The following is a 12,150-nucleotide window of genomic DNA, read 5'->3' on the forward strand; positions in this document are numbered from 1 at the left end:
GAATATCTCCAACCCTACTTCATCCATATTGGCTAACTCCTTTCGTTTAGTCTTCAACATACCATTCTTTCATCTTCCTTCTTAATGAGACACTCAGTAATTTCATGTTCTTACTTACAACATAAGTACTATCCTTGAAACTTTTTCTTACCACCTTTCTTCTTTTTGTTACCATTGGTAGAGGAACCACCTTTTCCTCTTGCATTAGCAAAGAATGCAATATCTCCACTATCGATATCTTCTTGAGCTTTAAGTTGCAACTCCTCCTCCATTAGTAGTGTGCAAATTTCCTCAAGTGTCAAAGCTTGAGTCTCACTTAAGTGTTTAGGGCAATTACCAATCCATTAAACTTTGGCAAATGAATTCTAAGACACCTCTAAGCTAGCTCTTCATTAATCTTTTATATCCCAATGCCAACCATTTGATTACATAGATTCTTGATTTGAGTGATAAATTCTTGAGTTGTCTCTCCTTCAATAAACTTCTCTAGTGCTAGTTGATTCTCAAAGCTCTCAAACCTTGTTTGATTTTGCATTTTATATTGATTTCTCACTAAGTTCCAGGCCTTTGAAGGCTTGAATCAAGGTCAAAACACTATCACAATAGCTTGTAACTAAGGTGCATAATGCAGTTGTATTCATTCATTTCCATGCTCATAAAAGATCTAGATTTGGAGAAATCATAGCACTCAAATTTTGATGGGTCTAGGGTGGGTTATGGTTCTAAATTAGTCCCCAACACCATCTCTAAAAGCTCATAAGAATCAAAGATAGTTGTAACTTTAAACTTTCACAAAGTGTAGTTTGTACCATCTAGCTTGCCCTCACTAAAGGTTAGTGCATGATTCCTCGGTGTTTGAATTGTTAGTACAGTAGCACCACCACCTAATACATGAGTATTGCTACCTGATGTAGCAAACAATATTTCTCCTATTTTATCTTGACGCCCTTGCCTCTCATGTACTCTTCACTCCTCAAAGCTCCTTGGGCTTTGATAGTATGTAGAAATTACATAGTGCAGTGTACAAAATCTAAGCAAGGAGTAGAGAATATATAGCAAATATGAGAAGAACATAAGCCTCTTTAATTTCAAATGAATTAAGACAAAGATAGCTCTCTCTACCCATGCACTTCCACTATGAAGCTTAGATGGTGATCCTTAGAATGGAAGATCTTGAAGAATAACTAATTGTGTGCTGATCCTTAGAATCTTTAGTACCTCCAAGTGAAAACCTCTTGTACACTCTCTCCCTAAAGGGAAATGCTAGACTTATTATTGTGTACATGAAATATTTGTTAGTTTGGAAGATGGGTGAAACTCCAAGAAAACTTGAAGTGCTATCCTACACTTGAGGACCCAAACCATGCATAAATTATGGTACTAATATTACACGAGTGCACATGAATACTTCAGTATTACCTAGTTGGAAGATAGTCGTTCTGGTTCCTTGTAGCTGTGTTATTGATGAAGAGATTGAAAAAGTATTGTGATTGGCTGAAATTATACTTGAAGGAGATTTTGAAGATGTCATTATAAGCTGCATAAGATGCATCATAGTTGAATGGCTTGAGAATAAGTCTTCATTAGTTGAATGACCTTTTCTTATAGTGCTTTTTCTACCTTGCTTTGTCGCGGGCATTGATGTGATATAAGGAAGAAAATGTGCAAGTGACCAAAGGTGACAAGTTCATAGACAATGCATACTTCTTAGATATGTTCTTCTCTTTATGTGCAGTGAGTGTGCATGGGCAACATGAATAAAAGGACTAGGGGATTAGGGATAGAGCCGACGGACCAAGACCACAAGCAAAGGTGTACCTATTTTAAGAACCCTTAGGTGCAATGTGGTGATCCTATGTTCTTTATTTAATTTAATTTTGTTTTCTTTTTTTAATAATACATCTATTCTATACAATGAGATTTTTAGCCTTACAAAGGGGATGACAAATTTCTTACAACTCAGAAGATTGAGAATGATTACTAAAAGTAGATTTATTTGATCTTTAAGCCGAATTTTATGCAAGAAAGGGCTACAAAATTAAGGGAATGCAAGAAAAAAGCCAACACTAAGGAGCCGATTTTATTGAAAAAAAATCATATGCTACCTCAAGCTCTCTACCATTCTAGAATAAAGAGAAATGGCTACCGAAGAATTTCAAAATTAAGTAGTATTCCATCTTAGTTAGGTTAGGGTTTTTTCATTTTCTCGCATACATAAGTTTGTTGCACTTACTTTGATTATCCCAAATCACATTAGAGTTTAAGGACACATTGCCCATCTTACCTATGATAAAGGATAGTTCAGGTTAAAAGTTTTATAATAGAAAATGTGATAGATATCAAAACTTAATGCATATGTGTTAAGGGGTACCACAAAAAAGTTAGATACAAAGATACATTGCTAATTTCTAGAAATTGTACAAGTTTTCGAAAGTTTGATATCCTTCTAATAATTAATAGGCCAATTTAAGATTTTCATTAATAAAAAAATATATCTACTTTGAAGCCCAAATCATTCAATCAAATAGAGAATTTAGGTGATGAATCAATTCTCACAACGACACCTAGCAAATCTTGAGTATTTCAAGCTATGGCTATTTTTTTTCATGTTTCTCATGGTCAAATACCCTCTAAGAAGGAGATTCCACAATGGGTCAAATAAAAATCTATTGGAAAGGCATTGTTTATGCTTAGTTGGTTTAAGACATACTCCACTATCTTCCTTCATTAATAAGCTTTGCTCTTGAAGAAGATAGTGTGTTCTTACAATATCACAAGATCATGCACTTAGTCGGTATCAACACAAGGTAAAGTATAAATAATATAGATTAGGACCCTAATGAGCAAAAACACAATACACTTTTTAGAGTGGCATGGAATTTTCTAACACCACCTCTTGATACTTAATAAATGCTAGCTACAACCATGAATACTCAAGTCTTACACATAGACTAGATGTGCCTCGAAGACAACACAAAGAACATTCAACAATTATGAAGCATGGGATAAGAAAAAAAATTCCCACATGTGGTAGATCATTAATGTCCAATAGTTCTCAAAGCTTCAAGAAGACCATTCAATAGTTGTAGCATTTAGAAGGCTACATAATGTCAAAGAAGATTTAAGCCCCTCGACCTATTGATCATAGCAATGGCTAGACTCACAAATCATCCCTGAGAACATGAAGACCATTCAATAGTTGTAGTATTTGGAGGGCCACATAATGTCAAAGAAGGCTCAAGCCTCAAGCTATTGATCATAGCAATGACTATACTCACAAATCATTCCTAAGAACATGAAGTAGACTTCATGAAATCAATAGTTGTAGCATTTCGAAGGCCAATACATAATGTTAAAGAAAACTTGAGCTATTGATCATAGTAATGATGAGGCTTATAAATCATTCCTAAGAACATGCACTTGACTTCATGAAATCAATAGTCGTTGCATTTGGAAGGCCACATAATGTCAAAGAAGATTCAAGCCTCAAGCTAATATTGATCATAGCAATGACTAGAGTCACAAATCATCCCTAAGAACAAATTTATTGGAAAGGGCAATGTTCATGCTTACTTGGGTTTAGAGAGAGCTACACCACTATCTTCCTTAGTTAATAAGCTCTTCTCTTGAGAAAGATAGTGTGTGCTTAGAATGTCACAAGATCATGCACTTAATTGGTACTAACACAAGGTAAAGTATAAACAATATTGAGGACCCTAATGAGCAAAACCACAGTGCACTTTATAGAGTGGTATGGACATTTCTAGCACCCCCTCTTGATACTTAATAAATTCTATAGTAACAAGAGATTGATTCTACAACCATGAATACTCAAGCCTCACACATATACTACATTTTCCTTGAAGATAACACAAAGAAGATTCAACAATTATGAAGTGTGGGATAAGAAAACAACTTCCCACATGTGGTAGCTCATCAATGTCCAATAGTTTCTCAAATCTCTAAGAAGACCATTCCATAGTAGCATTTGGAAGGCCACATAATGTCAAAGAAGATTCAAGCCTTGAGCTATTGATCGTAGCAATGACTAGACTCACAATAATCCCTAAGAATATTCACTTGACTTCATGAAATAAACTACAACAAATATATACTTGAGAAGCACCAATCAACCAAGAACATTAAGTGGGAAATTAAGTTGACTATATGAAATTGAATGAAAAAAATTTACACTTGAGAATCACTAATCAAAAAGCATTCCTCAAGATGAATGTGAAATATTTCATGGGAAGGTACTAATCACCCCCCTCAATTACTAGTTTCCATGTCAAATCTCATATTCTCTGTGATTTTGTGTGTCCAATTCAATAGGGTATCACCACATAGGTTTCTTACATGATAAAACCTTGAGAATTCATGTGAGTATCTTGCATTTTATGTATCACACTTGATGTTAACATAGGACAATATTTCAATGTAATGAAGGCAATCTAGAAAGATTCTCTCTCTCTCTCTCTCTCTCTCTCTCTCTCTCTCTCTCTCTCTCTCTCTCTCTCTCTCTCTCTCTCTCTCTCTCTCTCTCTCTCTCTCTCTCTCTCTCTCTCTCTCTCTCTCTCTCTCTGTGGGTCAAGCAATCAACACATAAGGGGAAGGCCTTTGATTCCTTGCAAGTTGCTAGGATAGCATAGGAGATACATACAGACCTTTGGAAGGAGCCCCTAATGGAGGCGCTATATTGACATTGATGCTTGTTAGAAGATGGTGTTTAGTGTGGGAGTAACTATTCCAACAAGCTTTTTGGAGGCTCTTTTGAGATGTTGGTTGTATGGTGATGATGAATCTTCTTTGGTGACTTTGGTGGCAAGGGCACATTATGGCCATTTTGAGGTTATTCTAGGGGTGCTAGCAAATATTCCCATTTGCAAGCACTATCCTCTATTTTAACATGAGAAATCACATGAGTATCTTCTATTATAAGTATCACACTTGATGATAACATAGTTAAATATTCCATGTGTGTATGTATGTCATGCTTTGACCTCCTTGCATGTATATACTTGTTTGGTTCATGACATAGAAGAGGAAAACTTAAGGATGATGATGATCTAAGAGATGTAAAAAGCCCCATATGTTGCATTTTAAAAAATCCTATATCGATCTCCTAACTTGCTTCATGGCATAGAAGGGGCAAAGTTAGAGGATGAAAATGATCTATGAAGAAAAGCCCTAATGGATCATCAAGCATAGGCAGAATCACTCAAATGAAAATGGCATATCTTCTTGATACATGTTTGACCAATTTATTTGACATTTTTGGCATGCTCATCATATAGAGATATGATATGGAGTCTTTTCGCAACTGCACCTTGTAGTTTACACATTAAAGAAATGGATTTTATCATATCTATTTCTTCAAATTCTCCTCTAAGGATGCTCTCCTATTTGATGTACACTTTCTGTCTAGTTGTGGCTTGCATTCAATGATTATTGATATGATATAATGCAATAGTCCTTTATTTCAACCCTTTTGTAGCTAAAGAAAGTAGCATTGCAAAAATCTTTGGTAACCTTTCAATAGGGTATCACCACATAGATTTCTTACATGATAAAACCTTGAGAATTCATGTGAGTATCTTGCATTTTATGTATCACAATTGAGGTCCTACCATCTCACTATTCCCTTGTTGCCATTTTGAGGTCCTAGGTGTGGGGGGGGGGGTATGTTCATAGCATCAGGTTGGGGAAACATCCAGACACTTTGTAGAAACATTTTGCCTCTCGTATGACTCTGCTTTCCAAAATTTCATTGAACCTTGGACACAACTTATTTCCATTGGTCAATGAGCACTTCTCACGATAGATATTGGGAGCTACATGTTCCCATTCGCAAGCACTATCCTCCTAAGTGTTGTCCATTTTCACCCATGTAAGTTTTGTCCACTTTTCCCCATGTGACTTTGCCTTATGGGTAAGTGATGTCCATTTTTCACATATATCTCTGCCTTCTCTTACATGTGTTTAATCATGATAGCCCATGGTTTTCCTCACTGAGCTTGTAAAGCAATTTGAAGATCAACCTTTTGGCCTTTCACTTAATTTCTCCTTGGATTTCTATAGCCCTAATCCTCCACAATTCCTTATTGTGGTTATCACCTTCTAGAAATTGAATTCCACCTACTACTTGGTCCAAAGCTCCACAAAATCCTTTGTAGTAGCTTCTCATCTTTTTTTCATTGCACCTTAGAGAATTTGCTACAATGATCAAGGGGTAGTTTTCTCTTAGTTACCCAACGATTTGAGGTGTAGATAATAAAATAGGATAAGTGCACTACCAACCCTAATGGTCATTTGGTCAGTATTTATGATAGCTTTGATTCTAAAATTTTATGTTCTTTTTTTAACAAAGGTGGTTGATCATTAAATAGGGAGAACAAGTAAAGTGCTTCCAAATGGTCGAAGAAGACTAATGTGAAAAGTATTGTGAATATTCCAATGTGAATGTAGGTAAAGTTTAAAGTCATTGTCATTGATTTTCTTAATGAGTTTGAAGTGTCCATAACATCTAAAAACAAGCTTAGCATTTGGATTTTTATAGTCTACATTTCTAAAATCCTAACTTGGAGTAGTACAAGATCATCGAGCTTTAGCAATCATGACTTGAATTTGAGCTATAATACACGAATGATTATGCATGATGAGTTAATCTAGGATGAATTATTTTGCTCATACTAGCTTGATAGGCCAAGAAAATGTATTATCACATAGTTCATAATAAGAATATTCAAGAACTTTAGTTTATGGTGATATACTCAGCTAAACATTAAGAACATGAAAAAACAAAACCTATATGATATAAACATATAAATTTAATAGTCTATTGGAAGTTATAAAAAATATAAGTAAATTTTAGGTTTAAATCAATATTCTTAGGATTAAGATGGGAAGGTAAGAGTTCAACCAATGTAAATTTATTGGATTATTATTAATATAAGGTTTACCTATGGATTACTATGTCTGAAGTCTAAAGAAGAGGACCCGAGTACTCTTATTGCACCGTTTTTGTCTTGAATTGTGCCATTTTTCCTTTGATAAGGTAGGGCAATGCCACTGCTGCTGCCAGTTACTACACTTTTTTTGTCCTGCTGCGTAGACTCTGAGTACTATCACTGCAATTGATGACCTCTTGCACCGACGGTGAGCAGGCCTCCTCCATCTTTCCTTGAAATCAGTTTTGCAACTGCCAGAAGAAAGGCTTGTTTTTTTCTTTTTTGAATTGCTATGACATAATCTCCTTTCCAATCACAACAGTTTCCACACAGACTCCTCATCCCACAGCATGAGGCTTCTCAAGTGCAAAGCTCCCCGCCCCCCCGAATCCTTTGAAAAGGTAGCATCAATCACCATTATTGTTATTCTAATTAGGCATATGTACACATTTGAATTCATGTACAGACAAAATTTGGAAAATTAAGGAATGCAAGAATGCTTGGCACATAAGCATGCATGTATACATCGCATGAAAGAAGCTAAACAAACATGAAGCACTTGATATGCATTAGTGTGCAGATAAGCTTGCATATTTCAATGGTGATGTTATATTTATCATAAATTAGCTAGCATACACAAAGAACTGGCATATGCTTGTGTTTTTCTTGCTAAAATGATTTTACTAAGTCTTTTATATCAATGATGCCTTTTTGATTTGCAGCTTCAACTGGAAAATGTTATTCAGCTCACAACTAGCAATGTAACTGGGTTGGCTTGCGACTTTGCAATGGGTGATGTTGCATATGTTCCACGGTGTGTTGTAGTCATTTACAATGTGAACACAAATTGTCAGACAAAGTTTTTGATGGTTGCAAGGACTCCAAAAGAATTTGCATGTGTTGCTTATTCACCTCACGGAAGCAAACTTATTGCTGCTAGAGAGGTATATATCATCTGCAAAATGATTTCAATTCCAGTCCTCCAACAATCAGTTGAAAAGTCCTTATGAAGAGAGCTATAGGGCTCGAGTTTTCTTGGCACTAAGCTGGGTGTTTTTTTGTTGTTTCAGTCAGTCGTCTCGGCATCAACCAACTGTTCTTATTTGGGATGTGACCGATGGGTCTTGCCTAGCTGAGCTGAAATCGCAAAAATATGAAGTTTCATGTGTGCAATTCTCTCCTAACAGTGAGGTAGAGCTTTGGCTTGGTTGGAAAACCTCCATATCAATAGTAGTAGTAGGCTTTTATATTTTTGGGAGTCCAAAGTTTGTAGTGCATTATGTTTTTGGAATATTAGCATCAGCATATGCATGAATAGGAATGAATATGGAAACTCCAGCTGAATTTTATGTTGCCTTTTGTGCCCATGAAAACATATTGTTTCAGTTGGATCTTTGCATGATGGTTTAGTTTACCTCTGGGATCTCAAGTCTGCAGCATTGATAGCCAAAGTGAGAGCAACAACTACATCCATGCCAATAAGTGGGATTTAGATGGAAGTTTTTTTGTTACAACAGGTGCTAATCACTTCAAACATTGGACTATTGGGTCAAATGTAGGATAGCAACAATCTGAAATAGGCTCAGGCCTGGTCCTAGATGGGAGAAATGTTCTTCTTGGTAGTCTACGTGAAAATTCTTTTGTGGCAGTAACATCTTCAGAAGATTCACAAGATGGAGATGTCAAACTGGTTTATGCCTTGACTTGCACATGCATGCCCAAGAAAGCTTTAACCAACTTTTTATGTATGGCACTATTCTCAATTCTGCTGCTAATTTTGTATGATTAGTGAATTGAGGATTGTGGTTGATACATATGATGTGCAACAAGAATACTATGCCTTCTACATTGTGGACTTGCATTGAAAAATGGGTTAATCTTAAGGTATCCTCTGATGCAAGTGAGGACCTCTTTGTGGTTGTCTATCTATAGAAGCCCACAATAGTTTCAGCTACTTGTTGTAGGTTTGACAAGGCCATGGTTTAGCCATTTCTAATTTGCATGTTTCTTTTGCATGCAGTGATGGTATGTGTGGATTTTCATGCTTGAGTATCTTGCATTTGCTGCAACTTTTCCTCAACCAGCACCATTTGGATTCCATGACCTAATAGATACAAACACATGCTCCTATCTTGCCACACATAATGTAAATTGGATCTCATATCTTGATGTTATTGCTTATCAAGTTTATAGATATTACTTTCCAAAGACCTCCATGTTATACATATAGAAAGAGGAGATTGGTGTCTCCAATGCTTGAACATCATCTTATACCTTATCAAGATTGTTATTAAATCCAAGGCCTAGTAACTTATGTTCGAATTCATTGAGCAGGATGACATTGCTACTTGGACCCCCAAGATTAGGGAAGACTACTTTGCTCCACATTCTTGCTGGAAAGCTCAACTATGGACTCAAAGCTTAGTTTAATGATCAAACCTCTGATCATGAAAGATAGAAGAATGGAAGGGACTAACACAAAGCTTAAATATATTTGCATTCACCTTGATAACTAGTAGCAAGTTCAAATACTAATTTTTTGCATAAATATTGCATCCTTACACCAAAGTGTTTATATGAGTATAGGCTTTTAGAAAAGTAACCTACAATGGTCATACTTTTTTTGAATTTGTTCCTCAAAGAACAACAACATACATTAGTCAGACAGATAACCATTTCAATGAAATGACTATTTATGAGACACTTGATTTTAGTGGTCATTATAAGGGTGTAGGTACACAACATGGTAAGCATGCCTAGGACCTTTTATTTCACTCATTATTACAGCTTTGCATGGTGAACTTCTCTAGAATAAGGAGTGACCATCAAAGCACACAAGAGAGAGTTTATAAACTACTTATGAATAGATATGCTGGTAGAGCTTCTCAAAAGAGAAAAAGAAGCACGAATCAAACCAGATCCTCACCTAGATATTTTTATGAAGGTGATTATTACTTGCCCAAGATTGTTCTACTATGTTGACACATTTATGTATTGTGACGTTGGAGAGTGTGGCATGGTATAATTGTATAACATTCATAATTTACCTGCTGAGGTATATTGAAAAATCTGCAGGCAGTTGCCATGGAAGGTCAAGAAACTAGTATTGTCATAGATTATGTCTTAAAGGTATGGTATCTTTCCCTTTTCAATGCTCTAAAGGATGATAGTGTGAATGCTTATGGTTCTGACTATGAATGCATGTGTTGTGTTTGGATTCATGCCAATAGATTCTGGGACTCGATATTTGTGCTGATACCTTCGTCGGGAATGAGATATTGCAAGAATATCTAGAGGACAGAAGCAGAGGGCAACAACCGCTATGTTACTTTGAACAGAGCTTCATTTCTTGCGTGGGGCAACGTACACACTGGCTTATAGCAAAATGTTCCAGGGCCCTTGCCTGTTCAATCTTGTGCTTGGCCATGTTGGTAGTTGAAGCTTGAAAAAAGAGGTTGTGGCTCATACTTTATGATCTTGACAGTAAGCAATGTTGTAGGTGAAATGATGGTAGGTCCTACCGGAGCCTTGTTCATGGATGAAATATTTATGGGACTTGATAGCTCCACCAATTACCAAATTGTGAAATGCTTGTGCCAGTCAGTGCACTTGCTTGATGGCACAATGATGGTATCGCTTTTGCAGCCTGCCCTAGAGACTTATGAGCTTTTTGATGATGTGGTTCTACTTTCGGAAGGTTACATTGTCTACCAAGGACCTCGAGACTTAGTTTTGAACTTCTTTGAGGATATGGGTTTCAAGTTTCTTGAAAGAAAAAGCACTCCTGATTTTGTACAAGATGTAACGTCTTTGTTACTTTCCTTCATAGCTCACTTATAGATTACATTTTCTTTGTGTTTTTGCTCTTTATATGTACATGTTAGTGTGGGATGACAAAACCAAAGAACTCACCATAGATTCCGTGCCTTATAGGTTACATCCATGAAGGATCATGAATAATATTGGGCTGACAAAGCTAAACCTTATAGGTTTATCACTGCGAAAAAGTTCTTAGATGCTTTCAACTCTTATCATGTGGGTCCCCTTGTTTAACAAGAGTTATCTGTGCCATTTGACAAATTAAGAAGCCACCCTGCATCTCTTACCTATCAGAAGTATGGACTCAATAATTGGGAGCTTCTTAAAGCTTGCCTTTGGAGAGAAGCCCTACTTACGAAGCGGAATTCCTTTTTCTATGTTTTCAAAACAATCCATGTATGCTGCCAAGAGATTTGTAGAAGATAGCATTGGAAAATACAAAAGATACTCAAGCTTGATACAAAAGATAGCATCGTAGAAGATAAGGTTGTTGAGGAACCTGTAGAAATCACAAGATCAAAATCTCCCCAAGATGAGCTGCGAAAAGCTGCATTGGAAAATCTCGAAGGAGGTGATCAAGATTTTTCTTTTGGAAATGTATACTTTTCATTTTGTGCTATGTAAGTTCCATTCACTTCTAATTAGTTTGAAGTTGACTTGATGGTTAGTTTGCTTTTGCTGCAAGGGTTGAAAGTGATTGACTCATCAGTGGAGAACTTGGAAATAGGAGCATGGTAGGCCTTTGGAACTGCTTTGAAAGGCGGGGTAAATTTCATTCAAAAGTGAGTACTTAAATAGCTTTTTAAAAAATTTGGATTGGGGTGGGAGGAGAGAGTTTCGGTAGTAGCAAGCTATTTTTATAGAATTTTGATGCAATAGATAGAACTCTGAGAATAAAGAAGAATGACTTTCGGGGCTTGAGTAATTTAACCTTTGTGCAAAATAGAGCAGTTAGTTGAGAACTTTATTGAGACATTTCAAAACCAAGGAAGCTTCTCTTACAAAGATGGAATTCTTGTCTCAGAACTATTTCAGGTGCCTCTTTGACACATATTTTATAACTCTTAAGTAATGCTAGGATAAATTAAAAGTACTCTTAAGGGTTTGCTTGTAAGTTGTGTGTAAAATGCATTAAACGAGTTTGGGTCTTAACACTAGTTTTTCCTTATGGGATGTTTTGAAGTGTGGGAAGGCTATAACGGCTGAGGGATTGGAGGGTCATTGAGTATGTTGGAAGGGAGGCCATAAATCTTGATGGCAGCATTCTACTATGTTGTAGAGCCTTGATGTGAGTGATTTGTTATAGTCCTTGAGTATGTTCCAGAATGCAATAGTTCTTCTTACTATGGAAAGTCATTTGAACTTGATGACAATATTCTACTAT

The 12,150-nt window shown here is 36.2% G+C and overlaps 1 pseudogene; it reads left to right on the plus strand.

Annotated features, from left to right (window-relative positions):
- Window positions 1-10,787, plus strand: part of LOC148036259 (pleiotropic drug resistance protein TUR2-like) — a 62,194-nt pseudogene extending 51,407 nt beyond the window's left edge.
- The last annotated feature ends 1,363 nt before the right edge of the window (window positions 10,788-12,150 follow it).

Source organism: Lygodium microphyllum, chromosome 5 (genome assembly GCF_053477565.2).
Source record: "Lygodium microphyllum isolate KBCC chromosome 5, Lygodium_microphyllum_v1.1.10, whole genome shotgun sequence".
Classification (NCBI taxonomy): domain Eukaryota; kingdom Viridiplantae; phylum Streptophyta; class Polypodiopsida; order Schizaeales; family Lygodiaceae; genus Lygodium; species Lygodium microphyllum.